Source organism: Betta splendens, chromosome 16 (assembly GCF_900634795.4).
Source record: "Betta splendens chromosome 16, fBetSpl5.4, whole genome shotgun sequence".
Classification (NCBI taxonomy): Eukaryota; Metazoa; Chordata; class Actinopteri; order Anabantiformes; family Osphronemidae; genus Betta; species Betta splendens.
In genome coordinates this window covers 119,554-132,300 of record NC_040896.2, presented here as the reverse complement: position 1 = coordinate 132,300, position 12,747 = coordinate 119,554, and the positions used below count along the sequence as shown (strand labels likewise).

Sequence of the window (12,747 nt, the reverse complement as noted above, 5' to 3'; positions counted from 1 at the left end):
TCATCCTGCTGCAGCCAGGTTTCAGTGAGACAGAACAGATCTATGTGATGGTCACTTATCAAGTCATTTATTAAAAAGGATTTAGATGAGAGAGATCTAATATTTAATAAACCACACTTTATTAGCTTACTGTTACTTTGTTCTGTAAGAGGAACTGTTTTGATGTTTATTAAATTCTGGTAAGTCACTCCTCTTTGATTTGTGTGTGACTTGTATAGTTTAGGTGGTCGAGAAGCAGACACAGTCTCTATGCGATAACTAAGACTAAGAGTGGGTCGCGGCTGTAGAGAACGTGCAGAGAGGCGTGTAAGACTGCGACTCTGCGTCCTGGGCTCCACTCTGAGTTGTGTTATAAAACTTTTTGAATCCTAACTTTAACTATAAGACTTTAAAATAAAAAAACGGTTGTATTACCCATAAGCCTTAGTGGCTCAGGGCGGGACTAACTGCTGTGAGCCTCTATAATGTGTTGAAATTGAAATTGCAATGATTGAAGCATGATTTTGTATGAAATATTAGGTTTAGCGTTTTGAGACTGTTGCAACTCTCAAGTCTTTGTTTAATAAAATAAACACGTGAAAATGACAGAGTTCTTTTCATCTAGAGGAAACTCTTCAGCCAAGTCATGTTACAGCTGTTATGTCCAGTAGCTCAATGGTTTAAGTCCTTGACTCTGGAGTGGGAGTTTCGGGTTCAATACCTGTGTGAGGCATGTTTGTGCAATCGGGTTATTGTGTAATATTTGCATTTCCCATTTCCATTTGGAAGAAGGATCTATACAGCCACTCTTACCAAGAATTTAATCAGATAGTTTGGCCCAGTGGCAAAGAAGCATGACCCATAAGGAGTTCATGGTTTGAAACCTGGCTCAAGCAAGTATTTAAACTTTCTTCAGAAGAAAGATTTACAGCACTGTTGTCATGGGTAAAACCCTTTGATTTTTAGTAAAATCAACTGCTTTTCTTTTATTTGTGCACATTCAGTTCTGCAACAGCAATAGGCTTGTTTATGCGTTCACTTCTTAATATAACTATATTGATTTCCTTCCGATATATTGAGTTATAAATTTTAGCAATTTTCTGCACATGCGTCATCAAATGCTCCAACTTTTCCAAATCTAAAATTCAGCTACTTCCTCTGCAGCTACTGTCAGCTGTTTTAAATGTTTCCACAGCATTCAACTATTCCTTCAGCTCTTGTACTCTATTTACCTATTTTGATACATTCAACTATCTTTCATCAAGTTCAGCAATCCTTTACATACTTTTTTCACTTTAGCGTTTCTTGAATTTCAACAGATCTCTTTGAACTATCATTAAATTTAAAATCAACTGCTTCAGCTTCTTTTGAAAATATTTAGCTCTGTTTAAACAACACCCAGTTCTGTTCAGACGCATTAATCTATACTTTATGTGTTTAAGCTACTTTCAAATGTGTTTTAAAATTTTTAGCTATTTCAAGCAATTCTTCAGCATTCAGCATGGAAGCATTCACTGTGCATTTGCCTAGGGAAATGCTTTAACTAGTGTTAGCATTGATATCTCCTTTTTACGTCCTTTCTACAATCGTCGGCACCTAACTCCTGCTACACGCTTTGACATACAGAAACGGTTCGAATATTAAAATGTTCAGCTTTTTGAGAAGTGTGCTATTAGTTTTCTTAGTCATATCTTGTATACTTTTGGAAATATGAACTTTTTTCTTCTCACTATTTAAATAAACAGGTGTATTACTATTACTACGGTGTATAATGCAGCCTAGTGAAATGATGGCACTAGCTCCTTCGGCTGAGTGGATAAGGTTCTTGACTCTGGTGCCTGCAGTCTCAGATTCAATTCCAAATTGGAGCAACTGCAAGATGTTAAACTAAGTGGTTCACAGCGCCATAAACCTCAAATGCAATGGTCTTGTAGTAATAAATGGTAGTTCTTTACTTTTAATTCAACCATTTTTGTTTCCTTTGTGCACATACAGCTCTTCTTGAAAAACTAATCGTTAGATATATTTATCTATGAATTTAGCTTTTCAGCTATTTCAAAGTATGTTTTCAATATTTCAGACACTTTCAGCAATCCTTCAGCAAAACATTCAGTTTAGTAGTTTTTCAAATAGTATGTATAGTGATGCTTAGAGTTTAACTGTCAGCAGATGCTGTGGCTCAGTGGTTAAGCGTTTCACTCTGACCTTGAAAACTCTGGTTGAAGTACTAATTAAGGCAGCAGTAAAATCACAAAATATATAAAGTACATGACAGTATTAAGAATATATGCAAAACAGATTTTTAAATATATGCAGCTGTGCATTAAATTCCTCAGGAGCCTCCAGCTGTTTCAGCGCTTGTCTGCAGTTACTGTGGCTCAGTGGTTAAGTGTTTAACTCTGACTGGTAAGACTCTGGTTCAAGTCCTGACTAAGGCACCAGTGAAATTAAAAATTTTGCATGAAATGATGAAGAATATATGCAAAACTGATTTTTAGATATATACAGCTATGTGTTAAATTCCTCAGCCGCTTCCAGCTGTTTTCAGTGCTTACGCTGCTTTCAGCAATTCGGCAATACGTTTGGCATGTTTATGCAATCACACAATTATATAAATATTTGTATTGTAAAGTGAGTTATATGCTTAATGCTCGAATTAGTTATATGCTCAAATTCCTTTCAAAATAAAAGCACCAATCTAAATCTTTAGCCTAAATATCACTTTTCTGCATTTGACTAGTTAATTATGACTAATTAATGAAACTATTTTACTGTTCAGCAATTACCTGCACACATTTCCTTCAAAGCTTCAAATCCTAACAATTTAAATTCAAATATTTGTTCTGAAGCAAATTTCAGCTGTTTTAAATATTTCCAAAACATTGAGCTACTTATTCAGCTCATGAAAATCAAAACTATTTACTTACAATATTTAGCTATTTTGATACAGTTGGCTGTATTTCAACTAACGAAGCAAACCTTTACACACTTCCTTGATTTTCAGCAGTTCTTTAATTTCAGCAAATCTTTTTAAAGTTTCCTCCATTTGAAATTCAGCTACTTCAGCTTCTTCTGCAAATATTCAGCACTGTTTAATCAATTCCTATTTCTCCTTAGATAAATTCAACTATGCTTTACACGCTTGAGCTATTTTCATCTGTTTTAAATGTTTGAGCTACTTTCAGCAATTCTTCAGGAATACATTCAGCTTGGAAGCATTCACTGTGCATTTTCTTATGGAAATGTTTTATCTAGTCTTTATTATCAGAGTGAATGCTGCAAAGCATTCACTGTATTGTTTTTCTAAGCTTTATCACAGTGAATGCTGCAAAGCATTCACTGTATTGTTTTTCTAAGCTTTATTAGTGGGAGAGCTGAACAGCTCTCACACTATTGATATCTTCGCTCTTTATTAGTGGGAGAGCTGAACAGCTCTCACACTATTGTTATCTTCGGTCTTTATTAGTGGGAGAGCTGAACAGCTCTCACACTATTGTTATCTTCGGTCTTTATTATTATTATTATTCTTCTTCTACTTATTCCGCCCTTTTTTTGATTGCTATCTACTTTTTAACGCTTCATCGCAGAATCATCGTTCAGCGTTCTAAACGTGCGTCATCGTTAGACGATGCAGGCTATTACTTTTCACGTTTTCAGCTTTTCAACTTTTAACGTTATTCAACGTTTTTCGTCGTTTTTTTATAATGGTCGTCTATGGGAATCATCGTTCAACTTTTTGTCAACTTCCCTCTTTTCATCAGCGTCTATCATCGTCATACTTTGGCGTAGAAACGTCACTTCAACTTCAAAAGCGTCCATCATCGCTCAACTTTCTCCTCGTAAATCAGCGTCCTCGTATCTTTTATAGTTTTCGACTAGTGAGCGTTTAAATATGGTGTGGTTTTTGTTAAATTTTCAGCTTTTCCATTAGTGTGTATTGGGTCAGTTAGAGTGCGTGATGTCACAGCTACAGTGAGAAGGTGCGCTTTTTTAAGACAGAACTTCTGTCTCTAACTCGTCACTACAGCCACAATTTTTACTCTATCAACATAATTCCTTCACTAAATCGTAGTCATACTTGTCTTCTTTCTAATGATGTGTCTGGCTTTACCCTCAGACTTATACTTTAGTCGCTATCGACCTCAAAGTACAGAGAGATCCTGAAATTCTCCCATAGACTCTAATGATAATTTTCGGCAGACGTCTGGGGAGAAAAACAGAGGAGACATATTTTGAAATTGTCACTGTGGCTACAAGCTTTTGTCCTCAAACATAAAATTCACACCGTTTGCTCACTGAAGCCTTGGGACTCGTAAAATGAAATAATTTTTGTGATAACTATCATGGTTTAGCTGGAACAAGCCTGTTTATACAGGGTGAAACTCTGCTTTCACAGAGCAGAGTGAGCCTGATTTTCCCGCCTTTCGTCTCCATGGCGACGGCGCAGCTGCAGATTTCACTGACAGGTCAAACTCCTGAAGCTCAGTGTAGACAGCAGTTCCATGCTTATTACTGATTACTCAACTACACTATTGGATTGTGTAGTAATTAAGCACACACTTCCTCTAAATCCTTTCAAAATAAAAGCACCAAGTCAAATAATTAGCTTTAATAGCAATATTTTGCTTTAAGATGGGTAATTATGACTATTTAAAGATAGATTAATAGTTTAGCAATTACCCACACATGCTTCCTCTACACCCTTTCAAAATAAAAGCACCAATGTCAATTGTAAGCTTTAACTGCACTGTTTTTGCCTTTGAATGGGTAATTATGATTATTTAAAGACTAATTGACAGTTATGCTATTAGCCCCACACATTTCCTCCAAATCCTTTCAAAATAAAAGCACCAATTACAATTTATTACCTTTAATGGCAAGATTGATTAGAAAGTTTCTGGTTATGAATACTTACCAACGTTTAATGAGACTATTTTTGAGTTCAGTAAATAAACACTCACACTTATTAGGGTGCTTTTATTCTGAAAGGGCTTAATCTAAATCTTTAGATTAATAGTGCTGTTCTTGCTATTAAGTGATAAATTATGACTAAATAAAGACTATTTTATTTTAGTAATCGCTCACACACAACCTCTAAATCCTCTCAAAATAAAAGCACCAATGTAATTTATTACCTTAAATGAAACTCTATCAATGTAATTATTTCAGTAAATCGTAGTCATACTTGTCTTCTTTCTAATGATGTGTCTGGCTTTACTCTCAGACCTATACTTTAGTCGCTATCAACCTCAAAGCGCAGAGAGATCCGAAATTCTCCCATAGACTCTAATGATAATTTTCGGCAGGACGTCTGGGAGAAAAACAAGAGGAGAAGTATTTTGAAATTGCGGACTGCGGCTACAAACATTTGTCCTCAAACCTAAAATTCACACCATTTGCTCATTGAAGACTTGGGACTCGTAAAATGAAATAATTTTTGTGATATCTATTATGGTTTAGCTGGAACAAGCCTGTTTATACAGGGTGAAACTCTGCTTTTACAGAGCAGAGTGAGCCTGATTTTCCCGCCTTTCGTCTCCATGGCGACGGCGCAGCTGCAGATTTCACTGACAGGTCAAACTCCTGATTCTCAGTGTAGACAGCAGTTCCATGCTTATTACTGGTTACTCATCTACACTATTGGATTGTGTAGTAATTAAGCACACACTTCCTCTAAATCCTTTCAAAATAAAAGCACCAAGCCAATATTTAGCTTTAATAGCAATATTTCTACTTTTAGATGGGTAATTATGACTATTTAAAGATAGATTAACAGTTTAGTAATTACCCACACATGCTTCCTCTACATCCTTTCAAAATAAAAGCACCAATGCCAATTATTAGCTTTAAACTGCACCATTTTTGCCTTTGAATGGTTAATTATGATTATTTAAAGACTAATTGACAGTTATGCTATTACCCCAACACGTTTTCCTCTAAATCCTTTCAAAATAAAAGCACCAATTACAATTTATTACCTTTAATGGCAAGATTGATTAGAACATTTCTGGTTCTGAATACTTACCAATCGTTAATGAGACACTTTAGAGTTCAGCAATAACCACTCACACTTATTAGGGTGATTTTATTCTGAAAGGGCTTAACCTAAATTTTTCCTTTAATAGGGCAATTCTTGCTATTGAATGACATATTATGACTGTATAATGACTATTTTATAGTTTAGTAATTACTCACACACAACCTCTAAATCCTTTCAAATAAAAGCCACCAATCCAGATTTTTAGCTTTAATAGCACCTATTTGTGCTTTTGAATGGGTAATCATGACTGGTTAGTGTGACTGTTTTACAGTTTAGCTATTAAGCACGTACAGCCCCCTCTACATCCTTTCAAAATAAAAGCCCCAATCCTGATCTTTAGCTAAGATAACAATAGTTCTGCCTTTCAACAGGTGTATTATGACTAGTTATTTAGACTAATATACTGTTTAGCAAATACCTGCACAGGCATTTTCCATATTCTTTTAAAATAAAAGCACCAATCCAAATTTTTAGCTTTAATAGGACTATTTATACTTTTTAATGGGTAATCGTGACTGGTTATTGTGACTGTTTTACAGTTTAGCTATTAAGCACACACAGCTTCTCCACATCCTTTCAAAATAAAAGCCCAAATCCTGATTTTTAACTAAAGATAGCAATATTTCTGCTTCCAACAGGTTTTATTATGACTATTTATTTAGACTAAAATACTGCACACACAGTTTCTCCAAATCCTTTCAAAATAAAAGCCCCATTCCAGATCTTTAGCTAAAAAGGGCAATATTTTCTGCGTTCAGCTGGTGTATTGTTACTAGATGATAAGACAATCTTAATGTTTAGAAATTGCCTGCACAGGTGTCATCGATATCCTTTCAAAATAAAAGTACCAATCCAAATTTTTAGTTTTAATAGCATAAACTCTGTTTTTGAATGGGTAATTGTGACAAGTAATGAGACTATTTTAAAGTTTAGCTATAAACACATACATCTCTAAATCATTTTAAAATAAAAGCATTAAACCAATTTTTTTGCTTTGATAGAATAAATTCTGCTTTTGAATGGTCAATTGTAAATCAGCAATAAGTCTATACCAGTTATTACTGGTTTATTATTACTAGTTAATGAAACAATTTAACAATTACTCACACAAGCTTCCTGTAAGTCATTTCAAAATAAGAATACTAAACTTTTAGTGCAACTAACTAAGCTCTAAACCTTTTTAATTTATGCTTTTGACTGCTTTTTTGTTATATAGGACAACTTAATGAGCGCTTTTCCCAGTTTACCAATTTAGGACACACACTTCCTCAAATTACTTTCAAATAAAAGCACCAATCTAATTATTTAGCCTAAATATCACATTTGTGAATTTGACTAGTTAATTATAACCAGTTAATGAAAACTATTCTACTGTTCAGCAATTATCTGCACACACTTCCTTCAAAGCTTTAACTTTTATCAATTTAAATCCAAATACTTGTTCTGAAGCAAATTTAAGCCGTATTAAATATTTCCAAAACGTTAAGCTACTCATTAAGCTCTTGAAATCAAAACTATTTAATTACAATATTTAGCCATTTTGATACATTTGGCTATAATTCAACAAATTATTAATTGATTTTCAGCAGTTTGTTAATTTCAGCAAATCTTTTTCGTGTTTCCTCCATATGAAATTCAACTACTTCAGCTTCTTCTGCAAATATTCAGCACTGTTTAATCAATTCCTATTTCTCCTTAGATACATTCAACTATGCTTTACATGATTGAGCTATTTCATCTGTTTTAAATGTTTCAGTTACTTTCAGCAACTCTTCAGGAATATTTTCAGCTTGGAAGCATTCACTGTGCATTTTCTTATGGAAATGCTTTTTCTAGTTATTTTCTTTAGTTCTTCCGTACGTTTTTCCGCACCTAACTACTCCCGCATCGTTTGAGCTACAGAAACCATTCCAATATCAAAATGTTCAGCTTTTTAAGGAGAAGTGTGCTATTATTTTTCTCATTCATATGTTTCATATTTTTCAAGTTATAAAACTTTTTTCAACTTTTTTTCCCCATTAAAATGAATGGAAGAAGCGTTTCAAATCCTCTTCAGCTTTGTCTACTTTCAGCTTTAACTACTTCAACACACTTGACACTACAGACACCATTTAAACTACAAAACAATCTTCAACTATTCAACTATTATTGTCTTGTTTAGCAGTTTGATATCTTTAACAGATTCTGAGTTATAGCAGTTTAGGCATAGGGTGGTTTTTGAGGAATTCTCAGCTTTTCCATTAGTGTGTATTGCGTCTAATTGAGTGGGGGATGCCACAGCTAGAGTGTAGAGAGACGCTTTCTTACGCCAGAACTTTTCTCTTTAACTCGTCACTACAGCCACAGTTTTCACTCTATCAACGTATTTTCTTCACTACTTTGTTGTCATACTTCTTTTCTTACCAGCGATGTGCATGGCTAAGCCATCAAAACTACACTTTGTGCTTTGAGGCAGATATAAACTAGAGAGTTCCAGAAATCCTCCCATTCACTCCAATGGAAAATACTCTCTGACTTCTGGGTAAAATCACAGAGGGACAGGCACTTTTAAATCGCAAATTTTATCGCAAAATTAAAATCGCAAAATTTTAAATTTTCAATCCTCAAGCATAGAACACACACCAGGTGCTCATTGAAGCCTTGGGATTCATAAAGTGAAGTTATTTTTTTGATAATCTTCATGGTTTTTAATCACAGAATGCTCTTCAGCTTATTATTTTGCTAAAATTAAAAAAAATTAAAACTTGTTGATGCATTTTCATTCTTTAATGAAATATGCACATTTGGCTAAGGTGATGACTTTTTAGATTAGAGCAACATGCATTAAATTATTTTAAAAATCCTTCTTGCAAGCAAGTCCAATTAATTGAATGCCCAATTAATTCCTGTACTTATTCACAGGCAATATTCATTCATGTCTTGGCTACTCAGATTAGACTGTGCAGGTAATGAGACACAAAATAACAGCACCTCTTGGGGCACTTCCTTTGTGGAAAGCAAGCACAATTTACTTTTCACACAGCCTACAACACATTTCCATAAGAAAATGCACAGTGAATGCTTCCATGCTGAATGTTTTGCTAAAGAATTGCTGGAAATAGCTAAAAATTTTAAACATATGAAAGTAGCTTAAACACAATGTATAGACGAATGCGTCTGAACAGAACTGGGTGTTGTTTAAACAGAGCTGAATATTTTCAGAAGAAGCTGAAGCAGTGTAATTTCAAATTAAGGATAGTTCAAAGAGATCTGTTGAAATTCAAGAAACGCAAAAATGAAGAAAGTATGTAGAGGATTGCTGAACTTGTTGAGACATAGTTGAATGTATCAAAATAGGTAAATGGAGTCTGACAGCTGAAAGAATAGTTGACTGCTGTGGAAGCATTTAAAACAGCTGACAGTAGCTGCAGAAGAAGTAGCTGAAATTTAGATTTGGATAAGTTGGAGTATTTCATGACGCATGTGCAGGGAATTGCTAAAATTTATAACTCAAATAATTTTAAATCAATATAGTTATATTAGGAAGTGAACGCATAAACAAGCCTATTATACCGTAAAATATACTAATTAACAATTTGTAATCAATCAGTTGAAACATTACTGAGACTAGCCGATGAGTTGAATGTATAGCTGATCAGATCTGCAAAGAAGAAGTTGCAGAGCTGAATGTGCACAAATAAAACAATTTGATTTTACTAAAAAGTTATGTTAAAGGGCCCATATCATGCAAAATCCACTTTTTAGACATTTTGGAGCGTTCCTATGACTCTATGGGTCACATATACACACACTGAGCACGGTAGAAATGCATTTCCTGCTTTTTTCACATTTTGAAAACGTAAATTTTCTTATCCAATGAAAACAGCCACGACCTACTCTGAGGCCGTTCCCCAGTTCTCGTCACACTGGTTGAAAGTTCTCCTTGCAAATCCTGAACCACCACCCCCACGATGATCCCGAACCAAAACTGGACTTCCGCCATTTCCCCCCTCTCACTCACCGTGAACAGACCAGCACGGCAGCGCCCAAGTCCTCCCATAGAAATAGTTCGGTTCTTGGGTGTTCTAACCAACACCAAAGTCTATTCATTTTACCAGGGAACAACAAGTGAGGATTTGTGGGTCACTTTTATTTTTAACGGACCGGTGCCAGAAACACTGCCTCAGCATTTATACGTATGTGCATTTCAAACGAGGGTGCGTACAATGCTGGATTTGTTTCACGGCTCCTGTTGGAAAAAAAGGACCTATTCCTAAAGTCCGTCATCCACTCACTGAAGTAAGTACATGCTTGATATTTATAATGTTTTAAAATGTTAGTTTGTCCGTTTAAATGTAGTAACCTATGTGTGGGGCAAGTTACTAGCTAGCTATGCTAACGGCTACAGCCATTCGACCGAGCCTTTGTCCCCTTCAAATGTGCTCATGTGGGCTCCTGCAGCCACACACCTGTGTGGAGAAAAGCTAATGACTATCGGCATCGAGCGGCTACAGGCAGGGAGCGGTGGGTCTAGCGTCTGTCCTTTTTCTGTAATCACATACACCTGCGGAGAACAGCTGATCGTTATCGCCCTTACAGCGGCGACAGACAGGAAGCGGTGGATCTAGCTCGCTGTAGTAAGTTTGTGCTTGATACTTGTGATATCTAAATATGTTAGTTGGGTCTGTTTAAAATGCAGTAACCCACATGTGAGACAAGCTAATCGCTAGCGTCGCTAACGGCTACAGTGAGTCAACTGAGCCTTTGTCCCTTTCAAATGTGCTACTCTGAGTTGGTGCAGTCACACACCTGTGTGGGGAACAGCTAATAGCGATGGGCCTTCGATCGGCGACAGGCAGGAAGCGGTGGATCGAGCTTTTGTCCTGTTGACGTGCTGCCGCTCCTGTTTGTGTGTTGCGTTAGCCGTTAGCATGCCTTTAGGCCTTTGCACTTTAGAGCTACAGCTGGTCATCGCTACAAAAAGAACCTGCAGAAGAACGCGGTTGTGTTTGTTATTACCCCGTCCTGTATCACAGCCTAAATCAACTTGTGATTTGGGGTTATGTCATTGTTCTATCAAATTCTAACATGATTAGTTGGAATGATTACTGTGTTGTGTTTCAAGCTTAGTTGCTAATTAGTCACATCTCTACAATACCTGCTGCTTATCTGGTCAGTAACCTATAGCTTGTACCATAGCCATTATATTTGTAGGACCAATACAATTTACAGTAAATGTAACAGTCTTTTCTATACTGTAGGAGGGCAAATCCCAGTTGCCCACATGCAAGGAGGCTGTCAAACAGAGAAATCACTGCAGACTGTTGGTACACGGACATCTGCTGCCCAGCTCAGGAGTGAAGGTATGTAAGTTTGTATGTACCAACAGTAAGATAGGTAATAGAAGATTTAATTGGTATATACTGTTTAGATTTTATATTTGAATTGTAACAACTGTTTATCTGTTGTTTTAGCACAGACAGGCCTGTCCTCTTGTTTGGTTTAATTTTTTGTCTGGTATTGTGTGTTCTTACATTAGAGAAGGTTTTGACCTACATAATAATTAACATTTCACTAATCTACAATTCTGATTGCACTACCTTTTGTTTTGATGAGGTGATGGTGAGGACAGCCACAGCTTCCATCTGGTAGAGGACTGCTTCCGCTCAGTCTTCCAAATAGTGATGAGAACAAGGATCACCACATCTCCCTGTTTACCCTACTTTCATGCATTTCGTCTGCAAGGCCCTGCAAAAGCTTCTCCTTCGTCCTCAAAACCCCCAGACTTCTTTAATTAACTCAGTAACCTATACATTGCACATTGGAGTGTGAAGGTAACAGTTTGTTTCTAGCTTTGGCGTAGTGGTGTATTTTTTTGGTTTACAATAAAGTTGGCTTTAACTATTATGTATTTCACTGAACTCTGTTTCTGAAGGGAAAACACTTTTATTTAGGAAATCATAGTATTGAAATTACATGTTTTTCTCTTTCTAATATGGTAAGCTATAAAGTTGAAGCGGCCATAATAAAACGCATATAAATTATATATAAATAAAGTTAAAAAATTCTTAATGAGTGTTGCACTCACAAAAAACACATTTTTACTCAAACGGTAAAGGAGTTATTCTACAGGTGGTCTACATCAATCATACTATGAGTGTTTTAGTGTTTTATCCATCAGGAAACTGCCTTCATCTACAACCCAAGCATGAAGAGATGGCAACTCAGATTCTTCACCCCAGGAATCCTCAGCACCAGCTCACTAGCCTCTGTAGACTAGATACCTGTAACAACTTTAGATACAGAGACATATTACTGTCAAATTTATCATGAATGACAAAAAAACATAATTAAAAGCAGTAAAAATACGTTAGGTCAATATATAATTTGAACCAATGCTTTTTGTTCCCAGGTAGGTCATGCAGTGATTGCTCTAAATATTAATGCACATTTTTTAAATAAAATTGTCAGAGCAGCAGCACAAGTAAGACAAAAAACAGTGAAATGTGTAAATGTAAAATGTATTTATATTATTTCAGCTATGCTCTCAAACTTATTTATTTGTATAATAGTGAGCTAAAGTAGTGTTTTCTATTAGTGAGAGTTTTCCAGGTAAGTCGTGTTGTGAATATTGAAGCTGCACACGCCATTTAGCATTCGCATTAGCAACCGCTAGTCGCTTTGCAAATTACATAAATCAATTAAATTGAAGTAAATGCGACATTACCAATGAGACACATCTTGCATCA

At 35.7% G+C, this 12,747-nt stretch overlaps 1 protein-coding gene and 1 long non-coding RNA gene across 10 annotated transcripts in view; one reads left to right on the top strand and one right to left on the bottom strand.

The window, feature by feature from the left end:
- fah (fumarylacetoacetate hydrolase (fumarylacetoacetase)) overlaps positions 1-12,747 on the bottom strand; it is a 76,201-nt gene that overhangs the window by 51,085 nt on the left and 12,369 nt on the right. The window lies entirely within an intron of this gene.
- Positions 9,976-11,705, top strand: LOC129603178 (uncharacterized). Its single transcript, XR_008692875.1, has 3 exons — positions 9,976-10,297; positions 11,260-11,361; positions 11,615-11,705. It is a non-coding gene; the product is annotated as an uncharacterized LOC129603178 (long non-coding RNA).